This window comes from Pseudophryne corroboree, chromosome 9 (assembly GCF_028390025.1).
Source record: "Pseudophryne corroboree isolate aPseCor3 chromosome 9, aPseCor3.hap2, whole genome shotgun sequence".
NCBI classification, from domain to species: domain Eukaryota; kingdom Metazoa; phylum Chordata; class Amphibia; order Anura; family Myobatrachidae; genus Pseudophryne; species Pseudophryne corroboree.
This window is the reverse complement of record NC_086452.1, coordinates 323,191,140-323,207,860: the sequence shown is the minus strand read 5'-3', so window position 1 is coordinate 323,207,860 and position 16,721 is coordinate 323,191,140. Positions and strand designations below refer to the sequence as shown.

The window sequence follows — 16,721 nt, the reverse complement described above, 5'->3', positions numbered from 1 at the left end:
ATTTTGTGCTTCTCCTCCTCCCAGCATCTGTGGTACGCTCCCCTACATCCTGGCATGTATGGTACGCTCCCCTCTCCTTCCGGCATCTGTGTGCATTCCCGACGTATGTGTGGGTTGAAACGGTGACCCAGCGTGCTGCAGCGCTGCCTGTGGAGGAAGATGCTGTAAGTCAGACAGACAAACACACACAAAGTCCCCCCCCCCCCCCTCTCAGAATGATATACCTGGCGTAATGTGTACAAGGGGCTCTACCTAGTGTAATGTGTTTTAGGGGCTCTACCTGGTGTAATGTGAATAACAGGCACTACTGTGTTGTGTAGTGTGAATAGGTACTATTCTGTGGCCACGTCCCTTACCCATGAAGCCATGCCCCTATATTTTTGTTGCGCACCTTCGCCGAGCACTGTCCCTATTTTAAATATGGGGGGGGCACCAATTCTCTTATTGGCACAGCGCACCAAAATATCTAGTTATGGCTCTGCTTTCACTTAATATACATGCATAATTGTCATAAGGATATATGTAAAAGAACATCCCAGTCTGAAATTTCATTACCTTGCAGAAAACTATTTATTTAATTTTTACTGGAAGCTGTGCTCAGATAACACACTTTTTGAAAGAAACTCTATGAGGAAGTGTGTTGTGAAATACACAATTTCATCACAACCAGTGGAAAATAAGCCTATTAAGTTCTCAGTCGTCTTTTTGAATGCTGCAAAAACACATAAGATGTCCTATTTCCACCGAATCATTATAATGTGAACCACAAATTTGCTGTGAACATCAGTCATTATGTTACTCATCTGCTTGTTTATTCATTATTTATACTGACAATGTCATTTATTTACTTATTAATTAGAAAAGAATTGGGGGTCATTCCGAGTTGATCGTAGCTGTGCTAAATTTAGCACAGCTACGATCGTAAACTCAGACATGCGGGGGGACGCCCAGCACAGGGCTAGCCCGCCCCGCATGTTAGTGGCGCCTCCCCCCCGAACAAATACAAAAGCATTGCACAGATGATGCCTTTGTATTTGAGGAGTAACTCCCGGCCACCGCTGCTCCTGCGGCTGGCCAGGAGTTGCTCGTCGTTCCCGCTGGCCGCAGCGGCTGCGTGAGATATCACGCAGCCGCCGCAGCCTGCCCCCCCAATGGTCCAGCCATGCCTGCGTTGGCCGGACTGCTCCCCCTAAACGGCGGCTTAACACTGCCGTTCAGCCCCCTCCCGCCTAGCGATCGCCTCTGTCTCAGAGGCGATCGCTAGGTAACGAAAGCTGCCATGCGCCGGTGCAAAGCGGCACCGGCGCATGCGCAGTTCCAACCCGATCGCTGCACTGCGACAAACTGCAGCGAGCGATCGGGTTGGAATGACCCCCATTGTGTACAGCGCTGAAAGAAATACCGCAGCACATCTACTTGTTTCTCTGTTTGCATCTAACGGATAACCTGAATCCTGAAATGTGAGATATTTATGTGATTCAAATTTTAGTGCCTGAGGATAGACTCAATCTCCCATTCTTGTACACATCATTTACTTCTTACACTGAAACACTGAGCTTTCAGTGATATGAAATTCTGGTTTCATAATGCTCTGTGCCTGTAAAGTGTTAAAGCAAAGTAACACATAGTAGAGGTAGGGTCCTAAAATTCTAAGTGAGGTTTAGCGCCATGACATCTGTCAAGGCCATTGCAGCTAATCCGTGCAAAGTAGCTCTCAAGACGAAAATGTGCAATGAATTTGTAATCTGAAATTCTTGCTGAGATTCTTTCACTGATAAGTGTAACATAAGGAAGGGGCAACTGGCGCAGCTCAGATCATATTAGACTGTCTTTAAGAAATACAAAATACTTCTCAAACATGTCATTTTCTCTGCAATCCATTAAAGCTACTGAATGCGCCCAAGAGGCAATGCACCCTTACCGGCTACCTAAATGATGATACTATCCAGATAGACAGTTTATTTCTGTATAAAATACCAAATTGGAAACAGCCAGCCACCTACCCTATTTCTGCAAGGTTGGAATGAGGTAAGCCAGCATGTGGGGTTACAGACAGTGCAGTGCATTCTGGGTAAGGAATGAAGGTACACTGGTACACATAATACCAGATGTTGACTATAAAACATATTTTCATGCAAACATTTCTCAACAGCTAATAAATCAGAGAAACAGTGCACATCCATGTTTTTTGGGAGAGTGTGAGAGAAAGAGAGAAAAAGAGAACCCTGAAGGAAACTGAACATATATATTTTATTGAATGTAGCCTGAGGATGGTAGATTTTTGTTACAACATGTTTGGTGAAATGTGTGTACAACTGTATTGTAATATTATGCGCGGAACATGCCAACTTTTCAAGCCTAGTATAACCCAGTGAAATGAGTGGGTGAAAATCTCATTAAACATGTTTTCTGTATCTTGGCAAGACTATACGTAGTGAGGGGTGTGGATTATTATATCTACACTAAAAGGTCTACAGTCAATAGGTCAAACACTAATGGTAGACATGCATTAGGTCGATAGGGTCAAAAGGTTGACATAGCATAAGTAGACAGCAGAAAAGGTCAATAGGGTCAAAAGGTCGACATGGAAATGGTCGACACAAAAAAGGTAGACAAAATTTGGTGGGTTTTTTTTTTTTTTTTGGGGGGGGGGGGGGGGTTTGTCACAAATGAGCCCCATTAGTGTACTGCGTCCCCTCGCATGGCTCGCTTAGCTTGCCATGCTTCAGGCAAGGTGCCTCACTCTGTGACTGCTTCACTCAGAATAGGTTACTATTCCCAATTGTAGTGCACGTAGTTGGTAGAGTATGAAAAAGTTGAACAAAATGGAAAAAGAAATAAAAACAGTGAGTTGGCCATATGTGTGTCGACCATTAGCATGTTGACATTTTGACCCTGTCGACCTTTTGAACTGTCTACCTTTTACATGTTGACCTTTTGAACCTGTCAACCTAATGCATGTCGACCATTAGTGGTCGACCTATTGACTGTAGACCTTTTTAGTGTAGATAGCAAACTGTAACTGAAGCTGAATAAGGTCCATTGTCAGTTTCTGAAATCAGAGCCAGGATTGAAAGATTTCTCTCCTGCTTCACTTTTCAGAGTTAGGGTTCAGATCGTAGTTCCTATTAACAATAATGGGGACCGCGATCTGCAGCACTAATTAGCATTCTGCAGGGGTTTCAGTGAAATCTCTTGCATTCGGCTATTAGTACATAGCAACAAACTGTTAAATTATACATAAACTGCAAATTCTACATAATTTTATGGAAAAAAATTTGATAAATAGGCCTCATAATCTCATATGCCTCCTTCTACTATATAGGAGCACAGGAAATTTTATGGGCATATTACTATATAAAAAATATGGGATATGTGCTATTTTGGCCATATGGGTAACTTGCTTATATACTAGGGTGCAGTGCCGTAACTAGACATTTTAGTGCTGTGTGCAAGAAACAGCATCGGCGGGCTTGACCACACTGATCGGGAGAGAGCAAGCCAGGTAGAGTGGAAGAGGGCGGGCTGAGGAGAAGAAGGGGGTGGGCCTGGTCAGACGGACAGGAGGGAGCTATGTAGAGGGGTAGAAGGAGGCGGGCTAATGGAGTGAAGGGTGTGGGATTCGTCCTATGGACGGGAGTTGAGAGGAAGCAGCATAGGCGGAAACAAGGCGTGACTGGTAGGTGATGGTAATGCAGTAGCTGGCCTGGAGACACGGCAGTGGAGAGTGGTGAGGGAGCATCCAATGCCTGTATCAAAGCCGCTCGCCTCCCCTGCCCGCCGCGCTGACTTGTGGTGTGCGCTCAGCACCTCTGCTGCTGAGCGGTGTGCTCAGCAGCAGAGGAGCTGAGCGCACACCACAAGTCAGCGCAGCGGCGGGCTGGGGAGGTGGGCGGCTTTGATGCGCTCACACCACAAGTCAGCGCTGCAGCGGCGGGCAGGGGAGGCGGGCGGCTTTGATGCGCTCAGCAGCAGAGGTGTGAGCGCACACCACAAGTCAGCGCAGCAGCGGCGGCGGGCAGGGGAGGCGGGCAGGGGAGGCGGGCGGCTTTGAGAGAAAGTGGCCATGCGGGTGGTGCTGCCAGATGGTGCGCCCACAGTGCATTTGCGCTGTGAGCAAGCCACCTCTGGCACACACCTAGTTACGGCCCTGCTAGGGTGTGAGGCTATATGGTGGTATTTTGGCATTGTGGCAGTGGTTCCCAAACTTTTTTGAATCATGGTGCCCTAGAGTATCAGAATTTATTTCATGGCATCCCTACACTAAATGTTTCATATTTATAAATTCAGGAAAAAAATAAGCATTTAAGTAAATTGTGTTTGTATATCATTTGTAGGTTCAATTATTTGATGAGGGACATGATTCACTTCTGTTTGACAACATAATTCATGATTGGAAGCCACAAGCACTGGTTTTGCCAGAAACATTGACCATAACTAATCTGAATTGGTCTTGGACAATTAACCCTGGGAACCCCTGCTAGTGCCCTGAGTCACCCTAGGGTGCCACAGCATCCAATTCGGGAACCACTGCTTTATGGGGTATATTGGTTATCTGGTTACATATGGCTAGAGGTAAGATATAGCAAGGGCCATATTAATGTATAGGCACACTGGGCAGTTTTTCTACCTGCGTCCCAGGCTGCAGCAAGACACCAAATGGCTGTCAGCTTGTTGACTGGTGGATGGCTGGAGCTATCCACCAATCAGAGTGCAGCATCCTCTATCTGCCTCCAGCCTGCAGCTAGACAGTGAATGGCTGACAGCTTGCTGATTGGTGGATGGTTACAGCGTTTTATTTTATTTATTCCCGTGAATGGGTGGGTAGGGGCCACAGTGCATTACTTTGCCCTGGGCTTTTAATGCTGTTAAGACAGCACTGGATATGGTAAGTGAGATCTTTGTGTTTTTAATACCAAATATATGTTAGAACTAGTTGCCTAGTTACCTAAATAATTACCAGTCAGGATTCACTTGTCAGTTGCACTGATTAGTGCAGCTGAGGAAATAAGTGCCGGAGTGTGTTTTGTTGAGTTTCTTCACTTTAAAAGGCAGGAAGTCGATGAGGTCACTGCCAGTGATAGAAGAAGCTGCTGTGAATCTTTCCTAATCTCAGATAAGTTTATTTTTTTGTTGTATTGTGTTTGGAAATTGTCACATATGGAAGGTTCCAACTTCTCCACATTATTGACAGGGACTATACAGTCTACCCATACCCACACTGGCGTTACTCAAGAACAGATTATTATTAGCTACAATCATCTCAAGATGCCAATTTACTCATGGAGAGGACAAATAACTAGCCTTGTTCAATTCACCTCCTGGACAATGGACATGGAGGCTCAATAGTGAGATCTTGCATGATGTTTATTGTTAAGGCGTGTACACATGGTGAGATTCGGGCTATGCCCGATTCTCACTATGCGATAGGGACTGTGGTCGGTATTGTAAGCATAGATGACTGTGCTTGCGATACTGGCTCTGTGCGATTTTGGCTGTCAATTATGACTATACTTTTATACTAGATAGTCAAAATTGACTTGCCTACACAGTCTATCTAGGCTTGCGATACCAACCTCGCGGAGCCGCGCATCAGGATCGCAAGGTGACTTTCACCTTGCGATCTGCACTAACTGTCCTTGCGATTTTGACTATATAGTAAAAATCGCAAGTAAAAATCTCACCGTGTGTACACACCTTTAGACTCACTTGTAGGCAGCTATGGATAAATATGTTTCCCTCAATGTGCATGTTCAGAAGCTTCCATTGTGTGATACATGTGATAATGCTCGGTAGTGCTGGATGGCTTGGGTATAGGTGACAGGCGGTTGGGATACTGCCGGCCCGGTCACCATACTGATGCCGGGATCCCAGTGTTTAGACTGCTGCCAGGGGGAGGGGGGCAAGTGCAACAAAGCCCCTTGCTGGCTTGGTGGCTCGCTACGCTCGCCACAGGTTCTATTCACACTCTATGGGTTTCATGGACCCCCACGAGTGGGAATAGTTCTTTCGTCAGTCGGCATGCCGACTGTTGGGCTTTCCACCAGGCGGGATTACGGCCTCAGTATAGTGACTGGCAGTCTCCCGACCGTCGGTCCCATAACCACATCCCGTTTGGGCATTCTAGCATGCCCTGCAACAGTTTTGGTATTCCCTATTAGCAAAATGGTGGCAGAGCATGCTGGGATATGTAATTCCACAACAGATGGAGGGCTGTTGGTTGAGCACACCTGGAATAAAGCAGTGACCTGCGGTGGGGTGAGACAGAGCCTTTCTGGACTCGCCCACATAACCTTCAATGACTCCCTATCTAATTATTTGCTCTCTGTAGAGTCCACACATAATCTCACATACAGTGCCGGGCCGCCGCATATGCCAGCCTGTAGAGGGCACTGCTGCAGAGAGTGAGTCACCATCACTCACTCTCTACAGCGCTGCGGCCACCTGCCCTGGACACACTCCTCTCAGCTGTGTGACCGCCCGGCTCCCGGCCCTCCCCTGATTGCCTGGAAACAGAGAAGGAAAGCTTGTTCTGATGAGGGGGAGCTGGTTCTGCCCTATGACAAAGATTAAAAGGTATGTGCCTCTGCATGGCTGCCAGCCCTGTAAAATGTGTGTGTGTGTGTGTGTGTGTGTGTGTGTGTGTGTGTGTGTGTGTGTGTGTGTACAATGTCCCTTGTCACTATCTGTCACCCTTGCGTCAGTCAACCCACTAGCTCCCTATCACCCCAGCTCAGTCACCCACTATCTCCCTATCACCCCTGCCTCAGTCACCCACTATCTCCCTATCACCCATAGCACAATCACTATCTCCCTATCACCCCTGCCTCAGTCACCTACTATCTACCAGTCACTCCTGTCTCAGTCACCCACTATCTCTCAGTCACCCCTGTGTCCCCAGTTACCTACTATTTCCCTGTCACCCACTATCACCCTGTACCCTTGCGGGCAAAATGTGTGGCAATGCCCCTTTCTTGTGAGATCACACCCCTTTTTGTGGAGCACGCTTAAAAGTTTATCCCATCAAGGGGTGCCAAAAGTTATTTTTGCTTACCCAAAAAAAATAAGCTTGGGATGGCCCTGCTTCCATATTTTGTCTTTCTTCACTTTCACACCCTCCTGACCTTGGCCAACATTGCTGGGTGACCATATCATACAACCCATTAAGAACCTCTGCAATCTGGTGGACCATTATGCTATAGGTAGCATTTATCCTTGTGTATCAATGCCCAATTTCCTATAGATTGTAAGCTGGCGAGTTAGGCCTTCCTACCTCTATGTCTGTCTGCTTTTACCCAGTGTTGTTCTATTACTGTTGTTCCAATTGTAAAGTACAGCGGAATATGCTGCGCTATATAAGAAACTGGTAATAAAAATAGTCCAGTATACGCCAGAGTTTTGACTATGTAAAGTATATGAAAAGAAAACAAAGACTATGGCCCTCATTCCGAGTTGATCGCTCGCTGGCTGCTTTTAGCAGCCGTGCAAACGCTAAGCCGCCGCCTTCTGGGAGTATATCTTAGCTTAGCAGTTTCTGAGCAGCTCCAGACGACCTACTCCTATCTTGCGATCACTTCAGACTGTTTAGTTCCTGTTTTGACGTCACGAACACACCCTGCGTTCGGCAAGCCACGCCTGCGTTTCCTCAGGCACGCCTGCGTTTGTATCTGACATGCCTGCGTTTTTCCACACACTCCCCGAAAACCAGGGGCGTCGGAACGAGGGAGCGCAGGCAGAGGCGGCGCTGCTCGCTCAGCAAGGGTATACAAAGCAGGGAGGCGCTCTCCCCGCTTTGCTACCCTGCTGCTGCCGCTGCGTCTGTCAAATTGGATGACAGGTAGCGGCGGAGCTGGCAGCGTGTAGAGCCGGTCTCTCCCTCCCATCCACCTACCCACACAGCCCCGCCTAGTGTGCGGCCTCCCCTCAGCACACACACAGCTACACGCTGCTGCCGAGCAGTTTTGGAGGCGTGGCCTAATCGCGGGAGGCGTGGCCACGCCCCCTTATGGAAAAAGTTGGGGAAATCTGCAGTGCCTGGTCCTTTACTGAGTCCCCAGCCCTGGCTCAGCTCCTCAGCCAGGGTCAATTCGAGGGGGGGGGGATTGTGGTCAGTGTGTTCTCTGCCTCACTGCAGCACAGCACTAGGGAGGCCAATCCCGGGATCGGCGGGATCCCGGGAATTGGGCCCAAAAATGCCGGGATTTGAATCCCGGGATTGGAGCATCCAATCCCGGGATTCACGGGATTATACTGCGCATGCGCGGCGGCGGGAGGGTGGGTGTGTAAGTAATAGTACTTACTAATAGTAGGCGGGCGGCAGCCATGAACAAGTTGATTGCGGCGGCACTTCAAATGTAGCGCCGGCCGCCAGCCTATCAGAGCTGGCGGACCAGCAGCCAATCAGGGAAGCTGAAGGCCGCTTCCCTGATTGGCTGCCGGTCCGCCAGCTCTGGTTGGCTGGCGGTCGGCGCTTCATTTGAAATGCCGCTGCGTTCAGTGTGTTAATGGTTGCCGCCGTCTAATAGTAAGTAATATTACTTACACCACCCTTTCTCCCTCCGTGCAGTCAGTGGTGCTCCCTACAGCCTTCCTCCCTCCCGCACCGCTACCAACCCTCCCTGCCGCGACCTACACCCTCCCTCCTGAGTCCCGCACCGCTACCTACACCCTCCCTACCTCCCGCACCGCTACCTACACCCTCCCTACCTCCCGCACCGCCACCTACACACTCCCTACCTCCCGCACCACTACCTACACACTCCCTACCTTCCGCACCGCTACCTACACCCTCCCTCCAGCACTGCTCCCTACAACTTTCTCTGATCCCCACTGCAATCCCGGGATCCCAGCGCCGGCTGCCAGCAAATCAGAAACCACTGTCTGGCAGCCAGGGCCGTAACTAGTTGTGTGCCGATGGTGCCTTGCCCACAGCGCAAATGCATTGAAGGAGCACCATCTGGCATCACATCTCCTGTACGGCCGTTTTCGCCAGTCAGTCACTACTACTTGAAGTCCTGCCTCCGCAAGGAGTGGGAGCGCTGTTGTAGACACCATCTGTCAGCACACACCTTCCTCCACCCTCCCCTCTACCTCTGCCGGCTTAATGTGTAAAAAGGGGGACTCTGTTACTATAATGTGTAAAAAAGGGGGACTCTTACTGTAATGTGTAAAAAAGGGGGAGTATGCTTGCTTAATGTGTAAAAAGGGGGACTCTGCTACTGTAATGTGTAAAAAAGGGGGACTCTACTGCCATAATGTGTAAAAAAGGGGGACTCTGCCTGCCTAATGTGTAAAAAAGGGAGACTCTACCTCTACCTGCCTAATGTGTAAAAAAGGGGATTCTGTTGATGTAATGTGTAAAAAAAGGTGAACTCTGCTTGCTTAATGTGTAAAAATGGGGACTCTGCTACTGCAATGTGTAAAAAGGGGGACTCTGCCTGACTAATGTTTAAAAAAGGGGGACTCTGCCTGCCTAATGTGTTAAAAAGGGGGACTCTGCTGCCGTAATGTCTATAAATGGGGACTCTGCTGCCGTAATGTGTAAAAGGGGACTATACCTGCCATACTGTGTAAAAAAGAGCTCTGCCTAACGTAATGTGTTAAAGGGAGCTCTATGGCCACGCCCCTTCCCCATGAAGCTACACCCCTATATTTTTGGCACGCGCATTGACCCTGATTTGTATATGGGGAGGGGGGCGCCGATGCTGTTTCCTGCACAAATGTCTAATTAAGGCACTGCTGGCAGCCAATCAGGAGCCGCCACTCCCGATTGGCTGGCAACTGGCGCTGCATTTTAAATGCTGCTGGTGAGCCTGTCACTTTTGCTATGTACTACCCGCCAATGTAGTCCATTGCCAGTCAGGTCCGCTTGTCTGCTAGTGTCCTGGCTGGTCAGCCATGAGTGTGGGGGGTGTTGTCAGCGTCCGGAGTCTTACCGGTAGGCTGGGGCTGTGGGGCTGGCTTCTCTGGCGGTGTGCGGGCAGCGGCGGAGGTGGGCTGCTGCGCCGGGTCCGTGGGCAGCAGTGGCGGCGGTGAGGGGGTCCGCTCGTGGCGGCGGGACGCTGCTACAGTGGGTCGCTCTTGCTGAGCCGTTGCTAGGAGACCAGAGGCAGTGAGCAATGTGGCTTTGCAGAAAGGTCTGCATTACTGGGCGCCGCCATGTTGGAGACCAAGTTTTAAGCATAGTTCCTGTTTCCTGTTTCTTCCAGCCAATCCAGGGGAAGTTCTCCCTATAAAAGGGGGCTGGTTTAGGACAAGGACACCAGTGCTTCAAGTTACAACCCTGTTGTAGGTGCTTTAGCCTGTGCTCCCAGGATCCTTGTCGTATTCTGGTTACTCCTGCTCCTGCTTGGTCGGTTCTCTGTTGCTGCTGCAGTCCTGCCGTTCCTAACCTGCTACTGCCTGTGGAAGCGCTCCTGGAAAACCCGGTCCAGTAAGACCCTTTGGGCACAGTCGGACCCGGGTCTTCTGCCTCGTCTTTCAAGCCACACTCCACAGATCTACTTCACCAGCCACGTCTTTGTACCACCGACCACAACCTGCAGATAGTTATCTTCAGCCTCATCCTCCAAACCACAGTCCACAGGTCAAGCTAGGAGAATTCTCAGAATTACATACCAAGAAAGAGTCTGTCCTGTTAACCCAATTGGAGCTCCCTTCTTCTTCTCTTCTCATCCCTACACTACTCGACTCCGTAGCCGCCGAAAGCTTCATTACATCAGCTCTGGTCAAACGATCTGGAATACAAACGGTTCCTTTGGATCGTACCATTTCTGTTACTGCGGTGGATGGAAGTTATATCCCTGAGGGTAATATATCCTTTCGTACCATTCCTCTCAAGATGAAGGTCGGAGTTCTTCATTCAGAAAAAATCTCTTTCCTTGTAATTCCTAAAGCCTCTCATGAACTGATCCTAGGGTTTCCATGGTTAATCAGACACAATCCCCACAAAGACTGGCAAACTATGGATGTTCTCTCTTGGGGACAAGACTGCTTCCAGAACTGTTTACCTTCAGTAAGACCTCTCTGTTCTTCCAGTCCTTCCAGCCTTCCTGTGGAATACCAAGCCTTTCAAGATGTTTTCAGTAAGCATGGGGCGGACACTTTGCCCCCGCATCGTACTTGGGATTGCCCCATTGAGTTAGTACCTGGTAAGACTCCTCCCCGAGGTCGAATTTACCCTCTCTCACTTCCCGAGACACAGGCCATGTCGGAGTATATCCGGGAGAACTTGGATAAAGGGTTCATCAGGTCTTCCACATCTCCGGCCGGGGCGGGGTTTTTCTTCGTCAAAAAGAAGGATGGGGGTTTGCGGCCCTGTATTGACTATAGAGGTCTCAATGACATAACAATTAAGAACAGATATCCGTTACCCCTGATTCCAGAACTGTTCGACCGTGTTAAAGGAGCTACTGTATTTACTAAGCTGGACTTACGGGGGGCCTACAATCTTATACGTATTCGTCCAGGTGACGAATGGAAGACGACATTTAATACCCGCGACGGCCATTACGAATACCTGGTAATGCCTTTTGGCCTATGTAACGCCCCAGCCGTCTTTCAAGAGTTTGTTAACGAAATCTTCAGAGACCTCCTCTATGACTGCTTGGTAGTGTATCTGGATGACATCCTCATTTTTTCTAGGGATCTGAAGACCCATCGGGAACAAGTCAGAGAAGTGCTAAACCATTTACGAAGGAATCAATTATTCTGTAAATTAGAGAAGTGCACCTTCGAAGTACCCATGATTCCATTCCTCGGTTACATTCTTTCAGGGCAGAGGTTACAGATGGACCCTGCTAAAGTCCAGGCGATTCAAGATTGGGCACTTCCAGCTACCCTTAAAGGAGTTCAACATTTCCTGGGGTTCCCTAACTTCTACTGAAGATTCATTCAAAATTATTCTTCTGTCATAGCTCCCATAACCGCATTAACTAGGAAAGGAGACGATCCTGCCAAGTGGTCTCCGGAGGCTTTGGAAGCTTTTTCGTCTTTAAAGAAGGCCTTCATGACCGCTCCTGTTCTTCAACAACCTGATCTCAGCCGTCCGTTCTTGGTGGAGGTTGATGCCTCTACTGTAGCAGTAGGAGCAGTATTATTACTGGCAATGGGAGAGAGAGAAAGCTCTTGTGTGGGCGCACTCTTGGAAAAAAAGGGAAGAATTCTTCAATTGGAAAAAGATTATGTTAAAACATATATTTATTTATTAATTAATTATGAATTAAAACAAATACCCTTCTACGATCCAAAAAATGCAAAAAGAATTAAATATACAAAAAAGTATTAAGAATGTTCTGGTCTATAAATCATGAGAGAAAGATTAGAAAGGTTGCAGACACTGGATAGTCTGACACCCGTTTCTCCTGACCAGTACAGATGTTCTGTATTAATGGGACCCAAGGAGGAGGTCAGTGTACATATTTTGGCATAGAAAGACCACTTAAATTAGGTCAATACTATACACTTTACTGATTACCCATAACGCCATATGGCATAGATTCAGAATGTATGTCAAAATGTCCTTATAGAAAGAAAGATAGAAAAGAAAAGGCAGAAATAGATACAATTAGTGGTGATACTGCTGTTGGTGTCCACCCTTCAGAGGAAGGGGAATAGTTCCTGCCCTACAACACCGGGTATTCCCAGGGAGTCTCCTCTCAAGGTACTGACCCAGCCCGACGCTGTTTACCTTCCAAGATCGGAGGAGATCGGGCATGAGCAGCGTGGTATGATAGTAGGGAGGATATCTACCAATGAGAGTGCACCTATATATGAAAATAAAGAATTACAGAAAAGATAGAATGTGTAGTACGTGGATCTACTTTCCACGTTAGGCAGGGTAGAACAACTGTCACTCAGTGGCGCCGTGTACCCTGGATCGGGGATGAGAGTCCACTAGATAGTAGTCAGTTAAGAAAAAGAATGGATATAAAGATTAGAACTTATAGAGTTGAATGACCATTTTAATATTAAAGGAACAAATGTCCAATAAAAGGGTAAAAGGTCAGATAAGTTCATGAGCAAGAGGCAAACTGACTGTACATTCTTTGCATACAGACAATCTGAATATATGGCAGAAAAAAAGAACCCTTACGTAATTGTAGGTGGAAATAAGTGCGTCTGATAGAAAATACTGTATACAGCAGATATGGGTCAAATTCAGAGGGTAGGTGATAACAGATGGCCGAATAAGCACGTATAATAAGGCATACTGCCTAAAGCAGATATGATCATGCAATGTACAGGAAGTGAAATCACCCTCTAGTCACTCAAATAAATGAACTAGGTTATGCACAAAAAACTTTTTTTGTGTGTGTGACTGCCTCCTCTGACATATATTGTTCATGCAGCAAGAAAAATATATAAGTGTCTATGACAAAGAATTAACACAGTGGTAACTTATGTTGGAAGTAGGAACCCATATACACATAGAGTCAAATACAATGGTTACTTATGTTAAAATAAGTGCCAATATACTCAAAGAGTCGAATGCAGCAGGTGGGTGGTAACCAGTGAAGCCTCCATGGGAAGGTCCCGCTGTAGAGTCCGTAGAAAACGCGTTTCGCCCGTGGGCTTGTTCACTTTCGGGATCTCACAGCATGTTGTGCATAAGCGGTTTAAAAACCTTGTTGGTACAGATAGCAGCCAATCGGCTTGGAAATTCAATTGGGCATGTGGACGGGAGTAAGATGACTGACGGCGCCAGTAACCAATCGAAAGGTGTATGTGGCGCGTCAGAGTAAACGAGGTGCACCTATCAGGTAGGCGGGTTACAGAGCGTGATGACGCTCCGGGGGTGTGTGCACTACACACGGACAGGAGACGGCGCATCAGCTGGGAAGATAGTGTGGCGCCATATTGAAAAGGGGGAAATGCCAGGTTTATATGCAGTACGGCATATGAATAGAAAAATACAAAATAAAATAGAGATTGGTGGTGGCCAATAGGGACGTGTAAGCGGCGCGTCTGGGCCAATCAGGGCCTGGGGGCGCCTGATTGATTTGCTTATTGCAGAGCGTATTGAGGCTAAAGTGTGTGTGTATGATGCACAGTAACCACATAGGGGTGGGGAATGACGCGTGACATAGAGGAATATGGAGGTGCCATGTTCAAAAAGGGGGAATGCCCAGTTTAAGTGTTCTATGGCAGTAGAAGAAAAGTAACAATATTTATTGCATAGACTGGGTGTGATATAACTAATGGGTATGAGGGTAACTGGGGGGAAAAAATGGGGGGGGAAATGATGGGAGGGGGTGGGGCAGGAGAATTGTAGAGGTTGTTGTGACTGTGGGGAATAGGCTGAAGAAACATGAAGGAAAAAGCTGGGAGTGTTGGTGCATGGGGAAAATAAATATAAAGAATATTAAAAATATATAAAAAAAATACATAAAAATAATTAAAAATAATTAATGCTAAAACTGTATATATTTTATAATTAATGACTGTATAAACAATAATAGAGAGGGGGAGGGGGGTTATTTTTTGGGGGTATGGGGGACAGGGATAGGACTAATTGTACATTATAATATTGCCTTCCCTTGTGTGATGATGGACACGATGGTGAATGGTACTGTAGTGGGTGACTATCAATAGAAAAGGGGAAAGGGAAGGAAAAGGGGAGGAGTAGTGAGATTAAAGGTGAGAGTGAAAAAGAGTGTAGCTGATGTGGAGTGAGAAGGAGGGTTGGAATTAAGATGTGGAAACTTGTTAATGTGTAACATTGGTGACATATACCCGAGAGAAGTGCTGAATGAGAATTAGGGCAGTAGAGGAAATCCTCACCGCAGATGGAAAGGGTGTGAGTGAACACTCTGGTGAGTGTTGGGATTACAATAGGAACCAAAAACATGGTTTGGAAAATTGTGGGTGAAAAAGACAATGGGAGTAGCGGAGGGAAGAATTAGAGTTGATTGAATGGGGAGGGGATAAGTGGTGTGGGAAAAAGGGGGGGGTTTTACTGATGGGGATGGGAGGTGGGTTGACATGATTGAGGGAGGGAGGGAAGGAATGGAGAGGCTGTTGGCATGGTTAAGGGAAAAGGCTGGTAGGAATGACAATGAAAAATAGAAGGATGAGAATCTTTCTATATATTATGAATTATAAAAAAGCACCGTAGTTGATGTTTTCATTGAGTCCATGGGGTCGAAGACTCCCGAGCCGAAAAATCCATTCGCTCTCTTTCTTATATAGTTCTTTAGTCAAGTCCCCTCCACGTATGCCCAAGTGGATGCGGTCTAGACCAAAGACTTTTAATTCTTTGGTAGAACCTTTGTGCTGAATGTGAAAATGTTTGGCGACTGTGGTGAGTTGTTTCATACGTGTTAGATCTTTGGACGCGTTCCGAATGTTCCCCAAGTGTTCCAGGGTCCTTTCTTTTAATTTGCGAGAGGTCACGGGATATGTATATTACTGAGGCGCAACGACAACTTAATAACACCTCCTGTTACAAGAAACTCCTCAATAATCCAACCACGAGATTTTTGAATGCTTACAATTCTCTAACACAGAACGCAGCAACCCAGGGCACCATTACCAAATCAGAATTCAAATATTTGACAGTTCAGAACCCCAAAACACCTACTTTTTACTTACTTCCCAAGGTACATAAAAATGTTTCTGTACCCCCTGGAAGACCCATTATGTCCGGAAATGGTGGTTTATTAGAACAACCAAGTCGGTTCCTCGATCTTCATCTCCGGGATTTTGTCTTATCATTACCTTCCTACTTACAGGATACGTCAGATCTAATACGTAAGATACACAATATATATTGCGAAGATAATTTTCTACTGGTAACACTAGATGTAGAATCACTCTACACGAGTATTAATCACCACCACGGAATCCAAGCTGTCAAATATTTCCTGGACCAAGGAGGGATGAGTGCCTTCTTGGAGTTTCTTTTGATGCTACTGGACTTCGTTTTGTCCAAGAATTACTTCGTTTTTCAGGATAATTTTCTACAAATAAGGGGAACAGCAATGGGCGCTGCCTGCGCCCCCACCTACGCCAATTTATTCTTGGGGTGGTGGGAACACTTTCAGGTTTTCAGTCCAATCAACGAGAGGTATACCAACCATGTGGAATTATGGTTACGATACATCGATGATGTTTTCATTATCTGGAACGGAGAAAGGGACCTCCTAATAGAATTTATTGGAGTACTTAACAACAACCATTTGAACATCAAGCTGACTCACACAGTCAGCACAGAGAGGGTTCCCTTTCTTGACCTCAATATTTACAGATCACACACGGGCTATTTAGAAACAGAGCTGTATCGGAAGGAGACTGCTACTAACAGTCTCCTTTTCCAAACCAGTTTGCATTTTCCACCTACTATTGAAAATATACCCAAAGGGGAATATCTCAGACTCAGACGCAACTGCTCGGAGGACCATATTTTCAAAAGTAAGAGTTGGGAACTTACCAATCGCCTTTTGGCCAGGGGCTATAGCAAACGGTCACTCAAACGAGCCTACCAAGCCACCACATTGGTGAAGAGGGAACGTCTAATTTTGGGACTGACAAAAAAATCCCAGAAAAAGATGACACTATCAGATTTATAGGAACCTTTTGTCCCGAATGGAAAATGCTGAAAGAGGCCATCACTAAACATCTTCCCATACTTCGGATGGACCCTGTTCTGTCTCCTATTGTTGGCCCCACGGTACAGATGAGCTGGCGAAGATCCAGAAACATCAAGGATCAATTAGTTCAGA

The 16,721-nt window shown here is 46.9% G+C and overlaps 1 pseudogene; it reads right to left on the bottom strand.

Annotated features, from left to right (window-relative positions):
- Positions 1–12,620: 12,620 nt before the first annotated feature.
- LOC134962988 (5S ribosomal RNA) lies at positions 12,621–12,739 on the bottom strand (annotated as a pseudogene).
- Positions 12,740–16,721: the final 3,982 nt, after the last annotated feature.